Raw genomic sequence first — 25,990 nt, 5'->3', positions numbered from 1 at the left:
AAAAATTATTTTAATCATTTCTAATGTTTTCAATTGGCTTATAGTTTTCCCTTTGTTTTTTCCTTGCTTAATTAGAGTGCAATGTGGGACATGGATGGAGATGGGGCCAAAGCCAGTTGGAAGAACCTCAATAGACCACCTCCACCTCATGATCTTGTACAGTCATACCGTGCAGATTGGATTCCTATTAGAATATTAAAAGGGCATCAGAATCAGAATCAGAATTGGGTATATTATCATTATTTTATATGACGTGAATTTGTTGTTTTGCAGCAGCAATACAGAGCCAATACATAAAATAACCATAAATAACTAAATAAATTGTGTAAAAAAAGGGATTAATGAGGTAGTGCTCATAGGTTCATTGACAGTTCATAAATATGATGACGGAGGGAAAGAAGATGTTCTTAAAACCTGAGTGTGGGTCTTCAGATTTGATGGTAGAAATAGAGAAGAGAACATGTCCTTTATGGTGAGGGTCCTTAGTCATGGATGCTGGCTTCTTGAGGCACCGTTTCATGAAGGCGTTTTTGATGTTGGGGAAGGTTGTGGCCATGTTGGAGCTGGTTGAATCCATAACACTCAGCAGCCTTGTGTGATCCTGTGCATTGGAGGATCTAGACCAGCCTGTGACACAGCCAATCAGAATGCTCTCCACTGTCCATCTATGAAAATCTGCAAGAGTCGTTTACTTATTGGAATAAGTAAACAGCCAATTAGATGCCACAGTGATCATCTTAGTAAATTATTACTCATTTTCTAATTTCTCTTATTCTGACTTACCTTCTGGTCAAAATTTTATTGATAAGGAAAATAATATTTCTTCCTTTTCATGATCTTCTTGGAGTGTTTGTTATTTTATTGTCCAATAATGGAATGTTTGGCAAGAGAAGGTTAAGGAAAATGTTGGGTATAGAAGTCTTGTTCTAGCATATTAAAATGTAATTATATTTCTCTGATCTCACAATTTCGATCAGCATTTCAATTAAGTTTCTCAGTCTCTCAGGGAATTTTATGCACTGGCCTCTCCACTTGAGCTGCCAAAAAATACAAAGGAAATACAGTCCCAGTGTAATTTAATCCATTTCCTAACCACACCTATATCATTCATGGCATTTTGCTAGACCCAATGTTCCACTGACCTTTGACATTTTGACATATTTGCTCTTTTCCCTCCTGTCAAATATAACAAGAAAATTAAGTAGAGATGAATCACTGAAAAGATGAACAACCAAGAATTGGAATGGATTTCTCATTGTCACATGTACCTGTACCAAGATACAGTGAAAAGATTGTCTGGCATACTGCTCATACAGGTCAATTCATTAAACAGTGCATTGAGAAAGTACGAGGTAAACAGTAACAGAATGCAGACTAAAGTGCAGCAGCTGCAGAGTAAGTGTGGTACAGATAGATTAAGGTGCAAGATCATATCGAAGTACATTGTGAGGTGAAGAGTCCATCTCGTTATACTAGGAAATCATCCAATTGTCTGTTAACAGTGGGACGGAAGCTGTCCTAGAGCCTGTGGTATGTGCTTTCAGGGTTTTAAATCTTCTGCTCAATGGGAGAGGGAAGTAGAGGGAATGTCCAGGGTGGGAGGGGTGTTGGATTATGCTGGCAGCTTTACTGAAGCAGCAAGAATAGTCAGAGTCCATTGAGGGGAGGTTAATTTCTGGGATGTGCTGAACTGTGTCCACAACTCTCTTCAGTACTTTTGAAGTGACGGGCAGAGCAATCGCCATACTAAACTGAGATGCATCCAGATAAGGTGTTTTCTATGGTGCAATGATAAAAATCAGTAAGGTTTGATGGGGACATGCCAAATTTCTTTTGTATCCTGAGGACGTAGAAGTATTGATGATCATTCTTGGCCATCTATGTGGTTGGACCAGAGCAGGCCATTACTGATGTTCACTTCAAAGAACATGAAGACTTTAAACCTCCCAACCTCAGCACCATTGATAAAGATGGGGACATGTGTACTGCTTCCCTTCCTGCCTTCCTAGTATTTTGGTTATGTTAAATTGTGAAAATAGAAAATCAAGTGTTCTTATTATTCAATATATTCAAAAAATAAAATTAAAACATCATTTTAATTTTACAGAAAATATATAGATTGCCCATATTTTGGTCTGCAAAATCATTCAAATATTCCCTTTTACATTGAATCTACCCTAAAACCCTAAAGTGAAAAAAGGTCTTCATAAATTAAACAATGAGCGATTTTCTGGAGCAATATGTATTGTTTTTGAAGAATGCCTTTGAGAAAAAAGACAAGAGGCTTTGGGGTAGCTTCACCTATATTTTATCAGTGTCCATCAGTATAACTTTAAAGGCTTGTGGAAAATGTCACATTTATCTCCAAAGGGATCCTGACAGGCTTTTGAAAATATAGGAAAGAGAAACTGATTGTGACATGATTCATGATATCTCTCATATATCCTAAAATGTGATGAAAACATAGAGATAGAAATGCTTAAATATCCAAAGAGATAAATTTATCCCCACTTCTAGAGTATTTGGAAAGAAACAGAAGCACTAAAAGAGGACAGTATCACCATTTGAACACGGATTTCTCAAACTTCTCCTAATTGCCCCTCCCTCATCTTCTTCACCATTCCCCATTTCTGTTTCCCTCTCTCACCTTATCTTCTTACCAGCCCATCACCTCCTTCTTGTGTTCCTCCCTCTTCCCGTTCTTCCATGGTCTTCTATCCTCTCCTATCAGATTCCACCTTCTCCAGCCCTTTATCTCTTTCACCGATCAACTTCCCAGCTCTTTACTTCATCCTCTCCCCCTCTCTTGGTTTCAACCATCACCTGTCACCACGTACTTCTTTGTCCCTTCCCCCTACCTTCTTACTCTGACTCCCCCCCCCCCCCCTCCTCTCTTGTCTGCATGAAGGGTCTCAGTCCGAAACATTGACAGTTTACTCTTTTCCATAGAAGCTGCCTGGCCTGCTGAATTCCTCCAGCATTTTGTGTGTTGCTTTGGATTTCCAGTACCTACAGATTTTTTCGTGTTTGCAGTATCAGTAATTATTTTGTGCCTTTCTAATTCCTTGGGTTCTGCTCCCAACTCCTTCACTACTTCAAGTCATGAGATTCATTAATTTATCCACATTGATATCTGGTGCATCATCAAAAATTCTTTCATTTATTAAGTATATTTCAATAGATTTAAAATTTGTTTCAGTCAAATGAACAAACAGAAAATCCTTCAAATGTTACTGAAAAACTAACACCAGGAGAGAATTATACTGCTACAGAAAACAGGAAAATAGAGCAGCTATCTGTGTAGATTGAAATCAAATTGGCAACTGTGTGGTGTTTGTGATGAACTAATACACAACAGACAAACTGGATAATACATGGTGTATTATGCCAAGGATTTACACTTTAAATTAATGCTAAAAACCTGGGGACCTGTTGATATATTTTAGACCACAAATATGAATCTTCAATAAAAACAAAACCTTTATTTTGAAATTATAACTTGTGATTGAAAAAATTATGAAGGATGTTTTTTTTATATCAGGCTGCTGTCTTTGTTAGTAGCCAGCAGATACAGACCCAAGCTGTAATGTGATTCTCAGCCATACCCGAACAGTTTCATCTTCCTAAAGCAGAGATTCACAAACTTTTATGCTGCACTTCATCTCAGAGAAAATTGGTGATTCCTCCAATCCCATTCTTTACTAACTATAACCACTAAAAATGCAAGTTTTTATCATTTCTTTCTCCATCTAACCCGACCATACATTGAAATTGAAAACCTAGGACTTAATATCCAAACGTAGATTTTAAATAGACTGGGAATTGACCAGTTGTTAGATGAAGTTATTGGATGAGGGTAAAAATGTCATTACTATGAACAAAAGAAGAAATTACCGGAGGAACTGCCACATATTTCTCCAAAAAAGGAACATAACATAAAGGAGGACATCATAGAGCCTACTTGAAGTAGAAAATTTCTTTTGCTCTGCTGGCAAAATAAAAAGCCTTATGTTCTTGCTGGAAAATTGCACCAACTCAGTAATGGACGATGCTAAACTCAGTGTCCATGAAAGCTGTAACTGGCTGTGAGTTGCTCCATGAGAATTCAACTGTTACCTGCAATGTAGATTATGGATCCATATATGAATTCTGGTAAGGACTTCTGTTGCTGTCAACGTACAATGCTTTATAATAAAAATTCACTGAACAGCCTTGATACATTTGGAACAACATATACTCAAATATTATGAGAGGGCTCAAAGGAAGTTTAGGAAAATGATTCTAGGATTAAGAGGAGTGTCTGATGACTCTAGGTCTGTACTCACTGGAATTCAGAAGAATGAGGAAGGGTCTCATTGAAAACTATCAAATGTTGAAAAGCCTCGATAGAGTGGATCTGGGGAAGATATTTCCTATGCTGAGGGAGTCTAAGACCAGAGGACACAGCCTCAGAATAGAGGGATGTCCATTTAGAACAGAAATGAGGAGGCATTCCTTTAGCAAGTGGGTGGTGAATCTATAGAATTCTTTGCCACAGTCAGATGTGGAGGCCAAGTCAGTGGGTATATTTAAGGCAGAGATGAATAGATTCTTGTTAAGTCATGGCATGAAGGGATATGGGGAGAAGGCAGGAGGTTCCAGCTGAGAGGGAAATGGATCAGCCATGATGAAATGCTGGAGCAGGCTGGATGGGACAAATGGTTTAATTCTTCTCCTATATGCCATAGCCTTATTATGATAGGTTTCAGGGACCACGTGCAAGCCTATATTTTGCTTTAAGGTTTCTCCACATGCATCTACACGCATTATGAAGCTTCATGCTAACAAATTACAATGCAAATTTGCTGACGACACTATCCCAAACAATAACGAGGTGGTCTACAGGGAAGAAGTCATCTCTCTGACACAGTGGTGTCAAGAAAACAACCTCTCCCTCAATGTCACAAAAACAAAGGAGCTGGTTGTGGATTACAGGAGGAATGGAGATAGGCTAACCCCTATTGACATCAACGGATCTGGGGTTGAGAGGGTAAACAGCTTCAAGTTCCTCAGCATCCACATCACCGAGGACCTCACATGGTCTATATACACCAGCTGTGTGGTGAAAAAGGCACTGCCTCTTTCACCTCAGATGGTTGAGGAAATTTGGTATGGGCCCCCAAACCCCAAGAACTTTCTACAGGGGCACCATTGAGAGCATCCTGACTGGCTGCCTCACTGCCCGGTATGGGAGCTGTACCTCCCTTAATTGCAGGACTCTGCAGAGAGTGGTGTGGACAGCCCAGCGCAACTGTAGTTGTGAATTTCCCATGATTCAGGATATTTACAAGGGCAGGTGTGTAAAAAGGGCCTGTAGGATCTTTTTTTTTTTGGGTACCCATGTCATCCCAACCACAAGCTATTTCAGCTGCTACCATCCGAGAAGCAGTACTGCAGCATAAAAGCCAGGACCAACAGGGTCCAGGGCAGCTTCTTCCATCAGGCCATCAGACTGATGAACTCATGCTGATTTGAGTGTACTCTATATTACACTGACTGTTTTATTTATTATTAATTATTATAAATTACGATGTTTGCACATGGCACATTTAAATGGAGATGTAAGATAAAGATTTTACTCCTCATGCATGTGAAGGATGTAATAAATAAAGTCAATTCAATTCATTCAGTATCAATTCTGCGCTCTTATGTTTCCTATTACCTGTAAGGGCCTATCACTGCACATTACTGGAATAATTACTGAGCTCACATGCTCATAAAGAAAGCTTTCTATTAGAATGCCAAATGCTGCTCAGCAGTCTTGGCAACCTGTTCCAGCATTTATCCTTTTGATGGAGAAATACAGCATGAATTTGAGGTGGTCATATGGTATCAAAATGCCTGTGCAACCTGTAACCTTTGTGACACTAATTGCATCATTGCTATTAATTTGTGAAGAAAATTGATGTCATTAGCTTTCCGGCAGTTCATGTGAAATGATGATATTTTAAGAGTGCTTTACAAAGCAGCAAAGAGCAATGAACATGTAAAATGATATATAATCACAGGAATGAAGAGGAACCTAGTTTCCCAGTCAGGCTGGTGTCTGCATGGGAGAAGAGTCAGAAAAACAAGCTCTGATGATGAGTAGTGTCTGACTTTAAAATATTTATCCTTTGTTTTCAGAACTCTTCGTGGCTTGTTCTCTATCTGTCGGAAATACTCTCGTTATTGCTTCCTAATCATTCCCAAATGTAATTGCTTCACCACTGGAAGCTTTGTTTCAGTTGTCACAGCCCTAAATTTTGGGATTATTTGCCCACTACTGCTCCTTCTTCATTTTAGAAGCTCCATGAAGTGGCCTATTTTTATTTATACAGATATAACTTTAAATGGTTTGGTGTCAAATTTTGATGGATAGTCATCCTGTAAAATTACTTGTTGTATTTCGTCATAGAGTCATCAAGACAAAGAGAAGTACAGCACAGAACTAGCCCCTTCAGCCCATCTAGTCTGTGCCGAGCCATTTAAACTGCCTACTCCTATCAACCTGCACCGGGATGTCTCTGCCATCCATGTACCTATCCAATCTTCTCTTAAATGTAGAAACCAAGTTCACGTGCACCACTTGCGTTGGCAGCTCATTCCACACTCTCACAACCCTCTGAGTGAAGAATTTAGAATTTATTTAAATCTTACATCCATCCCACAGCATGAGAGAGTAAAAATCTTTGCATTATGACTCTGTCACAGTGTACAGACATGTGAATTTAAAAGCCTAATGGTTTGTAGAAAGAAGCTGTCGCATAGTCTGTTGGTCCTGGGTTTAATGCTGCAGTATCGTTTGCCAGACGGAAGCAGCTGAAACAGTTTGTTTGGGGAGACCGGTGTCCCCGAAGAACTTCCAGGCCTTCTTTCTGCACCTGCTGCTGTAAATGTCCTCAATGGAGGTAAGTTCACATCCACAGATGCGCTGGGCTGTCCGTACCACTCTCTGCAGTGCCCAGTGATCAAGGTTGGTGCAGTTCCTGAACCAGGCAGGGATACAACCAGTCAGGATGCTCTCAATGGTGCTCCTATAGAAGATTTTGCGGGTTTTGGGGCCCACGCCAAACCTTTGCAGTCGCCTGAGGTGGAAGAAATGCTATTGTGCATTTTTCGCCACAAAGCCGGTATGTACAGTCCAGGTGAGATCATCAGTGATGTGTATACCAAGGAACTCGAAATTAGTCAACCTCTCAACTGCAGACCCATTGATGTTGATCGGACTGTCTCCATTCCTCCTGTAATCCACAATCATTGTTTTTGGACATTGTCATCCTGGTACCACTGTGTCAAGGTGTCAACCTCTCCTCTGCAGGCTATCTCATTTCTGCTAGAAATAAGGCCAATCAAAGTCATGTCATCTGTGAATTTGATCAGCAGGTTGGAGCTGTGTGTGGCAACACATTCGTGGGTGTAAAGGGAGTAGAGAAGGGGACTCGGAACACAGCCCTGAGGGGCACCTGTATTGAGGGGCAGAGGGGCAGAGGTGAGGGAACCCATCATTACCACCTGTCAGTGATCAGATAGGAAGTCTAGGATCCAGCTGCACAAGGTGGGGTGCAGGCCGAAGTCTCTGAACTTCCTGTCAAGTCTGGAGGGAATTATGGTGTTGAACTGTAGTCCAGGAACAGGAATCTAGGTGAGTGAGGATGCTGTGTAGTGCCGTGGCTATGGCGTTATCGGTAGACTTGGTCAGTGATGCTTGGTTAAGGGCTTCAACAATGATGAAAGCAGCCTCTGGGTGTGTGGTTTCATGGATATTGATGGTTTTGCGAAGTTCATTGAGAGCCAGATTGGAATCAGCCTCCTTATGTTCCTCTTAAACTTTTCACTTTTCACCCTTAATCCAACACCACTAGTTGTAGTCCCACCCAACCTCAGTCAAAAAAAGCCTGCTTGCATTTACCCTATCTATATCCCTCATAATTTTCAATAACTCTATCAAATCTCCTCTTAATCTTCTACATTCCAAGGAATAAAATATTAACCTATTCAATCTTTTCTAATAACTAAGGTTCTCCAGACTCGGCAACATCCTTGTAAATTTTCTCTGAACTCTTTCAACCTTGTTTACATCTTTCCTGCAGGTAGTTGACAAAACTGCACACAATACTCCAAATTAGGCCTTACCAATACCAACTTTAACATTATTTCTACCTTGAACAATATTTCTATCTTTAATATCTCTTTTTTTCCCTTTCAGGGTTCCTTTGAAGACCCTGATCTGGAGTTACACACTGACCTTGGTTCTTTGCAGGAATGGGACTCGCTCTCGGGGTTTCACGACTTGTCGTTATTTGACACGCCAAGGATGTGGCCTAAGAGCTCAGCTCGCCTTCAGAGGACCGGGATCTTGTGGCCCTGGAGACGGGTGGATCGAAGGTCAGTGTCCTGGCAGGAAATTGGTGTGTCGTGGGAGTCGGAAGATCTCTAGATGTGTGCCCAGGAGACCCGAGGCTGTTAGGCATAGAGCTCGGAAAAAGTGATGCAACGGACTTTTAACATTGTAAACCAGCGAGTTGTTTGTTATGTCTCCCCTCTTGCTGTGAAACGGAGCCATCTCTTTCTCCCTTATTAGGGAGAGAGAGAGCCTGTGATATGTCGAATACCGGGTGAACAAGTAGTCTTTGGGGTAGATAGATAGATAGATAGATAGATACTTTATTCATCCCCATGGGGAAATTCAACTTTTTTCCAATGTCCCATACACTTGTTGTAGCAAAACTAATTACATACAATACTTAACTCAGTAAGAAAATATGATATGCATCTAAATCACTATCTCAAAAAGCATTAATAATAGCTTTTAAAAAGTTCTTAAGTCCTGGCGGTAGAATTGTAAAGCCTAATGGCATTGGGGAGTATTGACCTCTTCATCCTGTCTGAGGAGCATTGCATCGATAGTAACCTGTCGCTGAAACTGCTTCTCTGTCTCTGGATGGTGCTATGTAGAGGATGTTCAGAGTTTTCCATAATTGACCGTAGCCTACTCAGCGGCCTTCGCTCAGCTACCGATGTTAAACTCTCCAGTACTTTGCCCACGACAGAGCCCGCCTTCCTTACCAGCTTATTAAGACGTGAGGCGTCCCTCTTCTTAATGCTTCCTCCCCAACACGCCACCACAAAGAAGAGGGCGCTCTCCACAACTGACCTATAGAACATCTTCAGCATCTCACTACAGACATTGAATGATGCCAACCTTCTAAGGAAGTACAGTCGACTCTGTGCCTTCCTGCACAAGGCATCTGTGTTGGCAGTCCAGTCTAGCTTCTCGTCTAACTGTACTCCCAGATACTTGTAGGTCTTAACCTGCTCCACACATTCTCCATTAATGATCACTGGCTCCATATGAGGCCTAGATCTCCTAAAGTCCACCACCATCTCCTTGGTCTTGGTGATATTGAGACGCAGGTAGTTTGAGTTGCACCATATCACAAAGTCCTGTATCAGTTTCCTATACTCCTCCTCCTGTCCATTCCTGACACACCCCACTATGGCCGTGTCATCAGCGAACTTCTGCACATGGCAGGACTCCGAGTTATATTGGAAGTCTGATGTGTACAGGGTGAACAGGACCGGAGAGAGTACGGTTCCCTGCGGCGCTCCTGTGCTGCTGACCACCGTGTCAGGCCTACAGTCTCCCAACCGCACATACTGAGGTCTATCTGTCAAGTAGTCCACTATCCAATCCACCATGTGAGAGTCTACTCCCATCTCCGTTAGCTTGTGCCTTAAGATCTTGGGCTGGATGGTGTTAAAGGCACTAGAGAAGTCAAGGAATGTAATCCTCACAGCACAACTGACCCCATCTAGGTGAGAGAGTGATTTGTGCAGCAAATACGTGATAGCATCCTCCACTGCAAGTCTGTGTCTTTGCTCTTGCTTTTCTGCACATTTGAATGCTCAGTGGTGGGTGCCAATGCTTTTTTTGCTGGTGGAGTGGTGGGGGGGGGGATCGTTTCTTTGCTACTGCTTACGTGTGGGAGTGAGGGAACACTTAACATTTAACTGTTGTTCATTCTTTGGGGCACTTCTCTGTTTTCGTGGATGTTTGCGAAGAAAAAGCATTTCAGGATGTATATTGTATACATTTCTCTGACTTTAAATGTACCTTTGAAACGTAACATCCTGTCTCCTGTTCTCACTACTTTGATTTATGAAGGCCAATGTGCCAAAAGCTTTTTTTTAAAACCCTATCAACCTGTGACCTCAATTTCAATGAATTATAGGCCTGTACTCCCAGATTCCTTTGTTCTCCCGCTCTCCTAAGTAACCTACCGTTCAGTGTGTAGGACTTACCATGGTTGGTCCTACCAAAGTGAAACACTTCGCACTTGCCTGCTTTAAGTTTCATCTGCCATTTTTCAGCCATTTTCCCAGCTGATGCAGATCCTGTTGCAAGCCATGATAGTCTTCTTTGATGTCCGTTACACCCCAAAGCTTTGTGTCATCTGCAAATTTGCTGATCCAGTTAACCACATTATCACCCAGATTGTTGATATAGATGACAAACAACAATGGACCCAGCTCCGATCCCTGTGGCTCACCACAAGGCACAGGTCTCCAGTCAGAGCTGCAACCCTCTTCTACCACTCTCTGGCTCCTCCCACAAAGTCAATGCCAATTTACTACCTAATCTTGAATGCCTCGTGACTGATCCTTCTTAACCAACCTCCCATGTGGGACCTTGTCAAATGCCTTGCTGAAGTCCATGTAGACAACGTTCACTGCCTTACCTTCGTCAGCTTTCCTGGTAACTTCCTTGAAAAACTCTCTAAGAATTGTTACCCATGCCTTACCATGCACAAAGCCATTTTAAATTGAAGACTTATTCAAGATACTAATTCTTGTTATTGTTGAATGAATAGTTACTTTATAAATGTTGTTGTTTTGTATATCCCATCATTTTAACATTATTTTAATATTCTGATCCCTATATCAGAAAATACTGTATAAGGAATGCTTGATGAATATTCAAATCTGTTACCTTGGGAATAATGGTGCGGGCATGTCTGCCTGTTCAATTTTCAATTCAAGTCATAGGGTTACTCTCAGCTTCATCGAAGTTCAAGGGAAATTACTTGTGAAGCATTACTGCTAAAGATGATGGAGTCAACAAGGCATCAAACAAAATGGAGAAGGAAGACGCAAGAAGATATTTTACAGGAAAGCCATTGTGATTTATTTGGACGAGTTTAGTTTATTCCAGCCTGACAGATAATCCAAATATCTCTGCACATTCCTTTTAATCAAGTATACAGTAAGCAAATAAAGTATAAAGAGTGATAAACAGTGTATATGACTTCATCCCATGATCATTGTGCTATTTCCATATTGCTTATATAGGTGGAAGGTTTCTTATGTTCAAGTTTATTTAATAGGTAATGTCTTTCATGCTGAAACAGATGAAGGAATTTTTAGTAAGCATAGTAAGAACTTGTATTGCTTGGTGAATGTTCATACCACAACTTGAATCATGTTAGAACAGGATTCTCCTTCACCTTGTCTGCCAGGGCAATCTCATGCCTTCTTTTAGCCCTCCTGATTACTTTTTTAAGAGAACATTTAAGAAAGAAATCAGGAGGGCTAAAAGAAGGTGAGTTTGCCATAACAGACAAGGTGAATGAGAATCATAAGGGAATCTACAGAAATGTTAAGAGCAAAAGGATTGCAAGGGACAAAATTGGCCCTCTGGAAGATTAGAATGGTAAACAATGTGTGGAGCCAAAAGAGACAGGGGAGATCTAAAATAAAATTATTGCATCTGTATTTACTCAGGAAATGGACACAGAGTCAATTGAAGTGAGGAAAAGCAGCACCAACTTTGTGGACCCTGTACAGATTCCAGAGCAGGAGGTGCTTGCTGAACTGAGGCAAATTAGGGTGGATAAATCATCAGAGCTTGACAAGGTGTTTCCTCAAATCCTGCAGGAGGCAAGTTCAGAAATTGCCAGGGCCCTAGCAGAGATATTTAAGTTATCCTTAAGGACAAGTGAGGTACCAGAGGATTGGACGACAGCCAACTTTGTTCCACTGTTCAAGAAAGGCTCTAAAAATAAACTAAGTTGTTATATGCCAGTGAGCCTGACATCAGTAGTGGGAAAGTTATTGGAAGGTATTCTAAGGGACTTAATATATAAGTATTTGGATAGAAATCGACTGATTAAAGATAGTCAGCAAGGTTTTGTGCATAGTAGGTCATGTCTAAACATTCTTATAGAGTTCTTCAGAGATATTACCAGGAATTTTCATGAAGGCAAGGAAGTGGATGTGGTTTATATGGACTTTAGTAAAGCATATGACAAGGTCCCACATGGGAGGTTGGTCAAGAAGGTTTAGATGCTTGGTATTTAAGTTAAGGTAGAAAATTGGATTAGATATTGGCTTTGTAGGAGAAGCTAGAGAGTGGAGTTAGATGATTGCCTCTGTGACTGGAGGCCTGTGGCTAGTGGAGTGCTGTAGGGATTGGTGCTGAGTCCATTGCTTTTTGTCATCTATATGAATGAGCTGGATGATAAAATGATTAACTAGATCAGCAAATTTGAGAATGACACCAAGATTGGGGGTGTAGTAGACAGCGAGGAAGGCTATCATGGCTTGCAGCAGGATCTGGACCAGCTGGGAAAATAGGCTGAAAATGGCAGACAAAATGTAATGGTGACAAGTGCGAAGTTTTGCACTTTGTTTGGATCAACCACGCCAGGTCTTGCACTAAGGAGTGCGGTAGAAGAAAGACAGCTAGGAATACAGGTCCATAATTCATTGAAATCATGTCACAGGTAGAGTCATAAAGAAAGCTTTTGGCATATTGACCTTCTTAAATCAAAGCACTAAGTAAAGCAGGTGGGATGTTATATTAAAGTTGTATAAGACATTATTGAGGCCTAATTTGAAGTATTGTGTGCAGTTTTGGTTACATACCTACAGGAAAGATATAAAGAAGGTTAAAGAGTGCAGAGAAAATTTTACAAGGATGTTGCCAGGTCTGAAGGACTTAATTTGTAAGGAAAGATTGAATAGGTCAGGACTTTATTCCTTGCAATGTGGAAGATTGAGAGGAGATCAGATAGAATTATAGAAAATTAGGAGGGCTATAGGCAGGGTAAATGCAAGCAATCTTTTTCGACTGAGGTTGGGTAGGACTACAACCAGAGGCCATGGGTTAAGGGTGATAGGTGAAAAGTTTAAGGGGAACATGAGGGGAATCTTCTTCACTCAGAAGGCCGTGAGACAAGTGGTGCATGCAAGCTCAATTTCAGCATTTACGAGAAGTTTGGATAGGTACTGTACATGAATGGTAGGGTACTGGAGGCTGAGGTCCTGGTGCAGCTTGATGGGAGTAGACAGTTTAAATGGTTCAGGATGGACTAGATGGGCCAAAGGGCCTGTTTCTGTACTGTAATTTTATATGACTCTATAACTCTATTAACTGATCACTCTAATCTTGTTATTTACAAATTAGTCACTATTCTTCTATCTAAAATTTTTGACTGCATTTCAGCAGCACTTCATTGCTATTGGACATTCTAATGACTTAACAAGAAAGCAGAGAAATACAACTTCCTACATACTTTAAAATTTACAAATGCTCAGAGAACAAAAAATAAATTATGGATTTTGTAAATTCTTAGTTTTTAAATTGCTATTTATTCCAAAAAAACACTCTTCTAGATTCCCCAGCAACTGTTTCAGGAAGGGGAAAGAGGACAAATGTGTGGCAGTCTATATTGGCATAATCAGCAGTAAAGTGAGTTAGCAGCTTTAAATTCCTGGGCATTAACATATCTGATGACCTGTTCAAGACCCAGCACAGGGATAAAATCATAAGAAAAGCGCATCCGCATCTTTACTTTTTTAGGAGATTAAGGAGATTAGGCTTGCGGCTGAACACTCTTAACAAACTTCTGCAGATGTACTGTTGAAAGTATCCTGATTGGTTGCATCATGGTTTGGCACAGCAATTTGAATATGCAGGAGTTTAAGAAGACACAGAGGGTAGTAGATTCATCCCAGTACACCACTAGTTGCATTTACATGAGTTGCTACCTTAAGAAGGCAACAAAGATCCCCTCCATCTGGGATAAACTATCTTCTCACAATGACCACTAGAGAGGAGATACAGAAGTCTGAAGTTCCATTAACATCAGGTTCAAGAACAGCTACTTCCCTTCATCCATTCAGTTCTGTCCTTGCTACCTTCTTCACTGACTTCAATTTTAGAGCTCAACTTCCCTCAATTTGTATTTCCTAAATACAGATTTTCAACTGTCAGCTGTGTTTTAGAGATTGTTGCCATCCAGTGTCTCTGTGATCATGCCTCCCCTATGCAGGTTCAAGCTTTCTTCTGCTTCCTTTGTCTTAGATTCTTCACCACTATCTTCACAACTAAAGTTCATCCACCATTGCCATACCTCTGCGATAGCATTCCACATTTTTTCATATCTATAATCTGTTTCCTGCACATATTTGAACTTCCAGGATTCTTTTCACTTGCTCTATAACTGACAGATGCCTTGCCCATTTCATCATCTCCACCTTTTATATGCAATTTCAAAGGTATTGCTACTAATATACATCAACATCTATCTAGTAAGGGATCTTATAGGCACTCAATCACGATAATCTTATGTACTACAACAGTACCCCTCCACCACTACGCTCCTGCAGCTGGCAGAAATGAACCTCATACTTAATATCTCTTTCGGCTCCTGAAGGTGTAGCTATGGTCACCTGGAGGGGTCCCAGCTATGCCTGTCTTTTTCTCCGCTACATGGAACTGTCCATGTTCCAAGCCTCCCTGGTAATGTTCCCCAACTCTTTCTGAACTGCATTGGTGCTGCCTTATGCACTCGTGATTATCTCGTCAATTTCAGCAACTTTGCTTTCAACTTCCACCCTGCCCTTAAATTCACTAGGTCCATTTCTGACACCTCTCTCCCCTTTCTCGATCTCTTGGTCTCCGTCTCTGGAGACAAACTGTCTGCCGATATTTTTTATGAGTTTATCAACTCCCACAGCTATCTTGATTATACAGTACCTCTTCCCACACTGTCTCCTGTAAAAATGCCATTGCCTATCTCTGTTCTTTTGTCTTTTCCAAACTCCTAGGATGAAGTTTCCTTTGAAGAATATCAGAGATGTCCTCCTTCTTTAAAGAACAGAGTTATCCTTCCTCCACCATTATTGCTGCCTTCACAAAGATCTCCTCCATTTCCCGAACATCTGCACTCTCCCCATCTTCCTGCCACCTTAACAGGGATAGAGTTCCTCTTGTTCTCAGGAGCATCCACATCCAGCATATCATTCTCCACAATTCCCACCATCTTCATCACCAAACGCATATTTACCAACCCCCACTCTCCGCTTTCCATGGTGATCGCTCGCTCTATGATTCCCTTGTCCATTAGTTCCTCCCCACTAATCTGCCTCCTGGCTCTTATCCCTGCAAGTAGAAGAAGTGAACACCTGCCCATTCACCTCTGCCCTCACCTCCATTCAGAGCTCCAAACAGTCCTTCCTGGTGAGGCAACACTTCACCTGTGAATACTTTGGGGTATGCAGTGCTCCCGATCTGGCCTCCTCTACATTGGTGAGACCTGACGAAGATTGAGGGATTGCTTCGTCGACCACCTTTGCTCCATCTGCAAAAAGCAGGATTTCCCAGTAGCCAGCCATTTTAATTCCAGTCTCCATTCCCATTCAGACATTTTGATCCATTGCCAGAATGAGGCCACTATCAGTTGGACGAGATTTATATATTCCATCTGGATAGCCTCCAACCTGATAGCACGAGCATTGATTTCTCCAACTTCCTGTAATTTCTCCCCTTCTCCCTTCCCTCATTTTCAATTCTCCACTCTATCGTCTCCCCCCCCCCTTACCTCTTCAGCCCGTCATGGGAGCCTGACATGGAATGAGGAGTCTCATTCTTTGTTCAACCACACTGCAGATAATCAGACCTCAAGTGGAGAACTGTTAAATCTGCAAATTCAGAATCTTGAAGCCAATGAAGACAGTCCATGATGGTGGTGGAGTGTTTAAATTATGGAGAACTGGACTAATGATCCCCAGAGCTGAGTTCAAGCCTCAAACCCCACCAATAGCAATCAAGAATAACTCTCCAGTGAAATCAACAATCATTAGTAGTGGTGACCACAAAGCTCCAAAATTATTGTTAAATTCCATCTGTTTCATTACTGCACTTTGGGAAAAATTCCACTGTTTTTACCCAGACTGCCCTTTATGTGATCCAAAGCCCACCAACGTGGTTGACTCTTAATAATCTCTAGCTAGGCAATTAGTTCATGGACAATTGCAGATAGTCAGTAAAAGCTGATCTGCTTAAATCCTGAAAAATTAATAAATAAAAAGAATACTTACTAATCTGGAAAACTAGCAAAGCTGTCGGAGTTGATGAATAGCTGACCACAAAAAAAAAAACTGTTGTTATGACATGCAAAAATTCAGGGTCCACTTTTATTGTCGAAAAATATGTTCACATAGATGGAAGGGCAATTTGCGGCAATGGTGAGTTTAGATGTTATTGAAGAGGAATCTGAGTGATGAAGGTATGATATTCAGCTCTCCAGGATATCTGAAAGTATTCTCCCAGAGGAAAAAGAAAATAATTTTGTGACTTTTAAAAAATTCTCTGAGATGATTAAGCAATATAATTTCACATAGAAGTGCTGTACATACTTGAAATGTAACTCAAAAGCAGTTGTAGGTTGGTTCTTCACAAAGTCAAAGTAATTGAAGAAGAATCATCTGTTGAAGTAATAAACAGTGCAATGTCCAAAAGAATTGTTAATCATTATTAGCATCGATAACTTCCAGCAGATTTTGTGCTTTTGGACTTAACAAGAAGGTTTAACTAATATCATTAGACCTTGTTGTTTTGCTTTTTCGAAAGAAAGTCTGGAAAATGTGATCTTTGCAAACAGACCAGAAAGCTTGCATTTCAGCTGTTACACCATAAGAATATAAGAGACAGGAGTAGGAGTATATGAGTAGGACCTGTGAGCCGTCATTTATGAATGAGTCTTAACCTCAATACCACTCCCCTATTTTCTCCCAATACCCCTTAACTATCTCGTAATTCAAATACCTGTTAAATTCTGCCTTAAGTATCTCAATGACCACCTCTACACCTCACTAGATATTAAATTCCAGAGATTCCTGAACTCTGAAGGAGAAATTCCACCTCATCCCTGTCCTAAGTAGATGACTGCTTGTTTTGAAACATGTCCCTTTAGTTCTGGATACCCCACAAGGGAGAAGTTTTCTCAGGATCAATCCTATAAATCTCTTCAGAATCTTATGTCTTGGTAAGATTACTTCTTGTTCTTTTAAACTCCAAGAAACAGTTTACCCAGCATTCAGGAATCAATCTTCTTTGGATTGCCTCTGATTTAAGTATATCCTCCCTTAAATATGGAGACAAAGGACAACTGTGGTATTTTTGGTGTGGCTCTAGAAGCTCCATATATAATTTACCAACATTTATACTCCTAGCCCTTTGCAATAAAGACCAACATTCCATCAGCCTAATTTCTCGTTGTAGCTGCATGTCAAACCCTTGTATTACATGAAATAGGATTCCCATATTTCTTTACACCAAAGCATTTTGTAGCCTCACTTTATTAACTTATAATTTATTTGTTCTTCCAAAGTTGACAACCTCACATTTTCTTGTATTGCATCTATTAACTCTTTCCCATTCACTTAAGCTACTTATATCCCTTTCTGTGTTGACTTCACGATCTATTGATAGCAAATTTGGTGACAGTGCGCTTGATCTCTTCAGCCAAGTCATTCAGGGTTGTGTTGAGAACTTCGAGTCTGTGCATTGGGAGTAGACAGAGGCCCTGTGTTACTAGCAGGAAGAGCAGGCCACTCCACATGCTACCCATCCTTCAGTCCTGCCAGGCTGCCCGTCTGTCACTGCCAGCAGGAACCATGTGAAACTTATTAGTCCCCCCAAGACAATAAACATGTCATCTCAGTCCCAGGGGATGATATCATCCTACTTCTGGCCAACAGAGGCAGGACAGCAGGACACTGACATCAGATGGCAGAAGTCCACTGACTTCCAGTGTAGCATGACGGGACCTAGAGTATGAAAATGAACTATACCATAACTGTGAGTGGAAAGAATATTTCAAAGACGCTATAACTGTAACCAAATGAAGGAGAAAAATACGATTTTTAATTAACAAAACAAACATTCAAAATAAAAAACTCATTTATCAGAATAAAAGGTTCAATGTCTTTTCATTCTTTACATTCATGGTCAATGTTTTCTGTGGCATTCTAATGCATTCATACACACATCAATAGCACTGCTACCACTCATGTGGCACACTGGTGTGGTGAAATGCTACACTCATCATTGAGGGGCTTCCTCCACCAACCTGGGCCCTCCCTCCCTCTCCAGTAGGAGAAGGACCCAATGCTGTTGTCCTTCCTCACTGGACCCTTGGTTCCACCTCTATATCAACAGGTTAAGCTCTTACTGGCCCCTTGATCGTGATGAGTCCATTTTTCATCCTCACTTTTGACATCTGAATAACGATCACTGTATTTCACAACCTGTAATTTCCCTTTGCGAGCTATGATTTTGAACCATTCGTATGACCTGGGACTTATGCGATATTCTTGAAGGATTCAGAAAACTGGACTCTTGAAAATGCAGGTATGGCTGAGGTAGCCATTGCTGGAGTGGACAGGGCTGGACTGAAGCGATGCAGCCCGGGCCCGAGAGTGAAAAATAAACCGAAGTCTGGCTGGTTTAAGCACCAAACCAGATTAAGAAGATCAAGGCATCATGGTTGACAGCAAAGCACAAAGTTACTATTCTGTGAGGTCCGCTTGCTTCAGCGCTGAACAGACTGTGCAGCTGTGGCTTCAACTGGCTTCACTTGCCTCAGCACTGAACTGGCTCCGTGGTGCGGAATCATTTTCAGAGACTCTACGGTTTATGTTCTATGTGTTATTTGCTTACTTTTTAATTGTTTACGTGACTAATTCCTTTTTCAAAGTTCAAAATAAATTTATTATCAAAATACATACACAACAAAAAATGTCTTTTTGCGGGCATACACAGTAAATCCAAGAAACACGATAGAATCAATGAAAGCCTGCACCCAAAATGATGGAGGAACAACCAAAATGCAAAAGACAAGAAACTGTGCAAATAAAAGAGCAAAAAAAATTATTAATAAATAAGCAATAAATATCGAGATCATGGGATGAAGAGTCCTTGAAAGTGAGTCCATAGGTTGTGGGAATATTTCAGTGATGGGTGAGTGAAGTTAACCCCTCTGGTTGAAGAACCTGATGGTTGAGGAGTAATAACTGTTTCTAAACCTGGTGGTGTGTGTCCTAAGGGTCCTGTATCTTCTTGGCAGCAGCAAAAAAGGAGCATTGCCTGGGTGGTGGGTAACCTTCATGATGGATGCTGCTTTCGCGTAGATGTGCTCAATGGCGGGGAGAGCTTTATCAGTGATGGACTAAGCCATATCCACTACCTTTTGTAGGATTTTCCATTCAAGGACAGTGGTATTTCCATACCAGGCCATGATGTAACCAGTCAATATACTCTCCACCACAAATCTATAGAAGTTTGTCAATGTTATAGATGTCATGCCAAATCTTTGCAAACTTCTAAGTACTTTCTTCATTAAAATACTGATATGCTGGGCCCAGGACAAATCCTCTGAACTGATAAATCCAAGACATTTAAAGCTGCTGACCCTCTTCATCTCTGATCCCCTGATGAAGACTGGTTCCTGGACCTCCAGTTTCCTTCTCCTGAAGTTGTTAATCAGCTCCTTGGTCTTATGGACATTGAGTGAGAATTTGTTGTTGTGGCACCACTCATCCAGATTTTCAATCTTCCCTCTATATGCTGATTTCTCTCTCCTATATTTTTCGCACAATGGGTGCTTTGATGGTTTTTGTTGTGTGGGTTGTTTTCCTAATGGGTTCTGTTGTGTTTCTGTGTTTTGTGGTTGTCTGCAGGAAGATGAATCTCAATGTTGTATATAGTATACTTTCTTCGATAATAAATGCATTTTGAACTTTGAACCTTAAGAGTCCTCCTCTTGGGGCTACTTCCCCACCGAATGCACAATGGGTATGTGTGGTAATGCCTGCAGGGCCTACTTTGGAATTGCCAGCTACATCTGACCTTAGAGAAGGGAACGTCCTCAGTCATGGTTGACTACAAAGGAAGTAGGGAAATTATGATGACAGAGCAGCATTTCCAAGAAATCTGTGTTGCAGCGCTGTTCTTGTCAGAAGGCCTAAAACAAATTGCATGCATAGAAGTGCCTGCCTGAATCATCCTCACACAAACTGGTTTATGTTTACTATCTTATTTTTAACTAGAATCTGGTTAATATGGAATATAAAATCAATTGGATCTCATCTTCATAAACATATGAACAGTAGGTGAAACTGCACAAAAGGCTGGGAGCACACAGATCAGATAGCATACGTGAGTAGTATAGACAGTGTTTTTTCCCCTTATTTATCGCTTGGTGTATTGGGTATGAAAATGAAGGATGATGTGTGATCACTGTAACAAGAGAGTGAAATGGCAAATCCCACACAGTCTGCCAAATGAGCTACCAACGGTGCCCCGGGCAGAGTTGTGTGTTAAATATCCATACGGTCATGAAGTGAAAGTGTAATTATGGCACAGATTTCCCCTGCCAATAGGTCATCTTTCAAAGGCCTACCAATGGCTCCAGGCCACTAACAACTGGATGTCTGTGAGACAGATCCACGACTGACCTACAGCAGCAGGCATGCGACCACTTTGGAGCACAGAGAGAGCACACGGGCATGAAACGGGAGATTGGGGGGGGGGGGGGGGGGTGTGTGTGTGTGTGTGTGTGTGTGTGTGTGTGTGTGTGTGTGTGTGTGTGTGTGTGTGTGTGTGTGTGTGTGTGTGTGTGTGTGTGTGTGTGTGTGTGTGTGTGTGTGTGTGTGTGTGTGTGTAGTTTTAAAAATCACATTGGAATAAGATGAAAATTATAAACTGCCTGCAGCCATTACATTTGTACTGAAAGACCTTTAAATGAAGAACATTATTAGAGCCAGAAAGTATATTTTGGAGCATAAATAATGTTTTAATGATTAAGCAGTGACCAGCTGTGGACACATGAATTTCATTGCTGCCAGCTCTGGTTCCAATGGCCTCAGATGCCTTCAGAACACTAATTATGAGGCCTCTAGCTCTGGCTCCAGCCCAGACCTCGGCTGCCATCACCTCAAGGTTCCTCGCTGCCATTGGGCCGCCAAGTTCCCCTTCCCCTACCACCACTCTCCAACACCAGATCTCACAGGCTCGCTGCCTCCTCTTGGGTCCTCAGGGCCTCCATCTTCCTTCTACCCTACCTTCCCTGAATGCCCCAATCCTCCCCCTTCCTCTGATGCAATCAACTCTCCTCCCCCTTTTGAATTCAGCTCTAATCCCTGCCGTATCTTCACCATTCACTCCAACCTTCCACTTTCTGAGATGAAACATTCTGCCCTCAGCAAGGGCTTTGCCCTTGTCTCCCATAGCCTGCACGTGGTGAGTTTCGTGCCCGCCACGATGCTGAGCTCTTCTTCCATTGCCTCCATCTCCGAGCCCACATCTATGGCCAGACTTCTCCAACCCACACTGGTGATCCCTTTTCCAGTCTCCAAGCCCCCTCTTCATCTTGGACGTTCTGCTCTGGTTCACTGCCTGCTCTGGATCTGTTCATCTCCAACTGGCGATGAAAAACATCCGGCTCGACTTCAGCACTCCTCTCTCCTCCTCGAAGCTTACCTCCAAACACATTGCTTTCAGCTCTCTCCTCACCAATCTCAACCATGCCATCAAACCTGCAGACAAACAGGGTGCACTGACCTGAGGCCAGGTGGTATCTCTCAGACACCTCCTCTGACTCACCCTTTGTAAAGGACCCTACTCTGGACCTTCAGATAATTGTCTCACTAACCTTGTCAGCTCTGGAGAGCTCCCATCCACTGCCACCAAACCCATAGTTCTCTTACCTGGGACTGCTCACTTCTACCTCTTACCCATGATCCACAAACTTCACTGTCCGGGTAGGACCATTGTCTCTGCCTGGTCCTGCCCCACTTAACTCATGCCTGCATATCTCAAATCTGTTCTAACCCCCTTGGTTCAGTCCCTTCCCATGTACATTTATGAGACAAGACACGCTCTTGATTTCCTGGTCCTGCTGGCCTCATTTTCATCATGGATGTCCAGTCCCTACTCTTCTATGCCCCACCAAGAAGGCCTGAAAGCTCTCCGCTTCTTTCTCAATGAAAGACCCAACCAGTTCTCTTCCATCACCCTCCTCTGTCTGGCTGAACTGGTCCTCACCCTCAACAATTTCTGCTTTGGTGCCTCCCACTTTCTCCAAACTCAAGGGGTAGCCATGGGCATCCACACGGACTCCAGCTATGCCTGCCTTTTGCTCAGCTGTGTAGAACAATCCATGTTCCTATCCTTCCCGAGTAATACTCCCCAACTCTTCCTCTGCTACACTGATAAATGCATTGATGCTGCTTCATGCACCCATACTGATCTCGTCAACTTCAGCTTCCTACTTCCTACTACTTCCTCCTACTTCCACCCTGAAACTTAAATTCATTTGATCCATTTCTGACACATTTCTCCCCTTTCTAGATCTTTCTGACTCCAACTCTGGAGACATATCGACTGATTCCCACAGCTACCATGACTATACCCCTTCCTACCCTGTTTCCTGTAAAAATGCTATTCCCTTTTCTCAATTCCTTCGTCTCTACCACGTGTTTCCAGGATGAGGCTTTCGTTTCCAGGACTTCAGAGATGTCCTCCTTCTTCAAAGAATGGGATATACCATCGATGCTCCCCACACCCGCATCTCCTCCATTTCTCAGACATCTGCACTCACCCCATCTTCCCACCCCTTAACAGAGTTAGAGTTTCTCTTGTCCTTACCTATTATTCCATGAGCCTTCACATCCAATGCATAATTCTCCGCAATGTCCAGCATCTTCAATGGGTTCCTAACACCAAACACACCTTTACCTACCCTCTCCCCCACATGCCACTTTCCGCGGGTTTGACTCACTCCGTGATTCCCTTGTCCATTCATCCCTCCCCATTAATCTTCTAACTGGCACATATGCCTGCAAATGACAGAAGTGGAAACCTCCCCATCCACCTCCTCCCTCACCTCCATTCAGAGCCCCAAACAGTCCTTCCAGATTCCTTCCTGTGAATCTGCTGGGGTTGTCTATTGTATAGAGTGCTCCTCATGTGGCCTCCTCAACGTTGGTTAGACCCGATGTAAATTGGGAGACTACTTTATTGAGCATCTCCGCTCCATCTGCCAAAAACAGAATTTCCCGGTGGCCAAACATTTTCATTCTGATTCCCATTCCCATTCCAACATGCCCTATTCTTTTACCACAATAAGGCCATTTCATATTTTGTCTAAGTAGCCTCCAACTTAATGGCATGAAGGTCGATTTCTCCTTCAGGCATTTTTTTCTCCCACACTTCCCTTCGTCGTTTGAAAGGAGGAGGAGCTTAGGAGGATTAATGGTGCCTTCAGCGACTCCTTTGCTTCATCTACAGCTCCATTTCCATCTTTAATATCTCTATTTTTCCCTTTCAGGGTTCTTTTGAAGACCCTGACCCGGAGTTACACACTGACTACTGCTTTTTGCGGGAATGGGACCTGCTCTCGGGGTTTCACGACAGTCCATTACTCGGCATGCCTAGGGCTCGGCCTAAGAGCTCAGCTCGCTTTTGGAGGGCCGAGATCTCACGGCTATGGAGACAGGTGGATCGGAGGTCGGTGTCTGGGCAGATCAGTGTGCCATGGGAGATGGAAGATCTAAGACTGTGTGGCCAGAGATCGGAGTTCTTTGCGCACTGAGCTTGGAAAAAGCAACACAACGGACTTTTAACATCCAGCGAGTTGTTTGTTATGTCTCCCCTCTTGCTGTGAAACAGGGACACCTCTTTCTCCCGTATTAGGGAGAGAGATAGACCGTGATATGTCGAGTACCGGGTGAACAAGTAGTCTCTGGAGTACTGCAAGTCTGTATGTTTGCTGTTGCTTTACTCAAGCTTGAGTTCTCGGTGTTGGGTGCCAATGCTTTTTTTTGCCAGTGGGGGGAGGGGGATCGTTGCTTGCTGCCGCTTACATGCTGGAGTGAGGGGAGCTGGGGGGTACTTTGGGGTTCTAACATTTAACTGTTATTCATTCTTTGGGGGCACTCCTCTGTCTTTGTGGATGGTTGTGAAGAAAAAACATTTCAGGATGTATATTGTATACATTTCTCTGACATTAAATGTTGCTTTGAAATCTTGAAACCTTCTGTTCTCTATTCTGGCTTCTTACCTCTTCTCGTCACCTAACTCTACCTCTCCCTGGAGTCCCTTTCTCCCATTGTTCACTGTTCTCTCCTATCAGATTCCTTCTTTTCCAGCCCTTTCCCTTTCTCATCCACCTGACTTTACCTGGCACCTTCTAGCTAATCCATTTTACCCTTCCCCCACCTTTTTATTCCGACATCTTCCCCTTTCCATTCCAGTCCTGAAGAAGGGTCTCGGCTCGAAACGTGATGGTTTATTCATTTGCATAGATGCTGGTTTCCTCTAGCATTTTGTGTGTGTTGCACGGAAGCAGCATCTTTTTCCTGAACCATTGATAGGATTTATTCCCATTCAGTGTCAAATGAAATGTAGTTATGTTATACAGGTTGTCATTGCTGGTTGTAAATTCCAGATTTGGATTAATGAATATTTCGGATTGAGGAACCCAGAAACTACAAATGAAGCACTTTTCCTGTAATCTAGTTTATTATCGTTGCAATGCAACACCTTTTATAACAACAGCCAGTTTAAGGCAATTGTTCCAAAGTCACATCTATCAGAAAATATTAAATGTATTATGTGACTACAAAGGAGGAAATGCCAAATGAACCTATTCTCCCTGCCATATTAAAACAGACAGACAGAAATGCATGTGATGCAGTTTGGCAGCTCTGATGTATACTGCAGATTCTGGAGACTGTACTTATGCAAACCAGTCACCAACGTTAACTTGTGAGTTAACTGAAAGAGATTTCAGTGTGTACTGTAGACATTGTCTGCAAGACAGTTTAATTTGCTTAGCTTTCCCACTTCCTGTTAGAAGTGATTGTCAGTGGCTGTAAATTCTACATTCCTTTAGTCTATGCCACATCCTAATGATTAAGTGTAGAACCAGACAGTGAGCTCCCTCCCATTACATTCACCTTAACTTATCCCAATCTGTTGATCCTCTGTGAATTACTTCATACTGGGAGTGGCATTACACACTAATTGGAATCTTTATAAATAAACAAAACCAGACTCTGTAAAGCACACATCAAAGCTGAAGAACTATTTGCAAGCTGGGTGAGAAAGAAGGTGCAAACAGCTTTTCCACTGGGAACCACCTGCTGGATTCTGATAGTGTTAGTCACCCAGCCAGGCCATTTGGTCTGTTAAACAAGTAGCAAGGATGTGATAAGCAGCAGAGCCGCAAATGTGGTGTCAAAGAGGATAAGGATTTTATGCTCCTCCCTTTTTGATGAATTAGTTTATCACATTTCAAACAGATTTAAAAGCGGTGTGTGCATTTCTATTATTTGTTAAATACAGGTGAGTGAATAAATCTAATCCATGCATTTCAATCTGTCAGTGGTTGATTACGTACAAGCAGGTGTGGTTTATAAAATAGGATTTGAAACTACAGATCTGGACTGTTCTGTTGCCAATGGTGACAACTTTAAGATTCTAGTGCTTGTTGTTTTAGTTCAGTTATGATATTTGGATTCCCACCACAATGTGACTTTACAATATAAGTATCTTCACATGTTCTGCTAGTATCAGGGCACAGAAATGTTTCAAGAGATCTGTGTCTTTAAAATAAAAATA

At 42.0% G+C, this 25,990-nt stretch overlaps 1 long non-coding RNA gene across 1 annotated transcript; it reads left to right on the top strand.

Annotated features, from left to right (window-relative positions):
* The first annotated feature begins 1,420 nt into the window (after window positions 1–1,420).
* LOC140730924 (uncharacterized) lies at window positions 1,421–24,400 on the top strand. Its single transcript, XR_012099706.1, has 3 exons — window positions 1,421–1,530; window positions 8,228–8,406; window positions 23,697–24,400. It is a non-coding gene; the product is annotated as an uncharacterized lncRNA (long non-coding RNA).
* Window positions 24,401–25,990: the final 1,590 nt, after the last annotated feature.

Source organism: Hemitrygon akajei, chromosome 1, assembly GCF_048418815.1.
Source record: "Hemitrygon akajei chromosome 1, sHemAka1.3, whole genome shotgun sequence".
Classification (NCBI taxonomy): domain Eukaryota; kingdom Metazoa; phylum Chordata; class Chondrichthyes; order Myliobatiformes; family Dasyatidae; genus Hemitrygon; species Hemitrygon akajei.
This window is presented reverse-complemented; position numbering and strand designations above follow the sequence as displayed.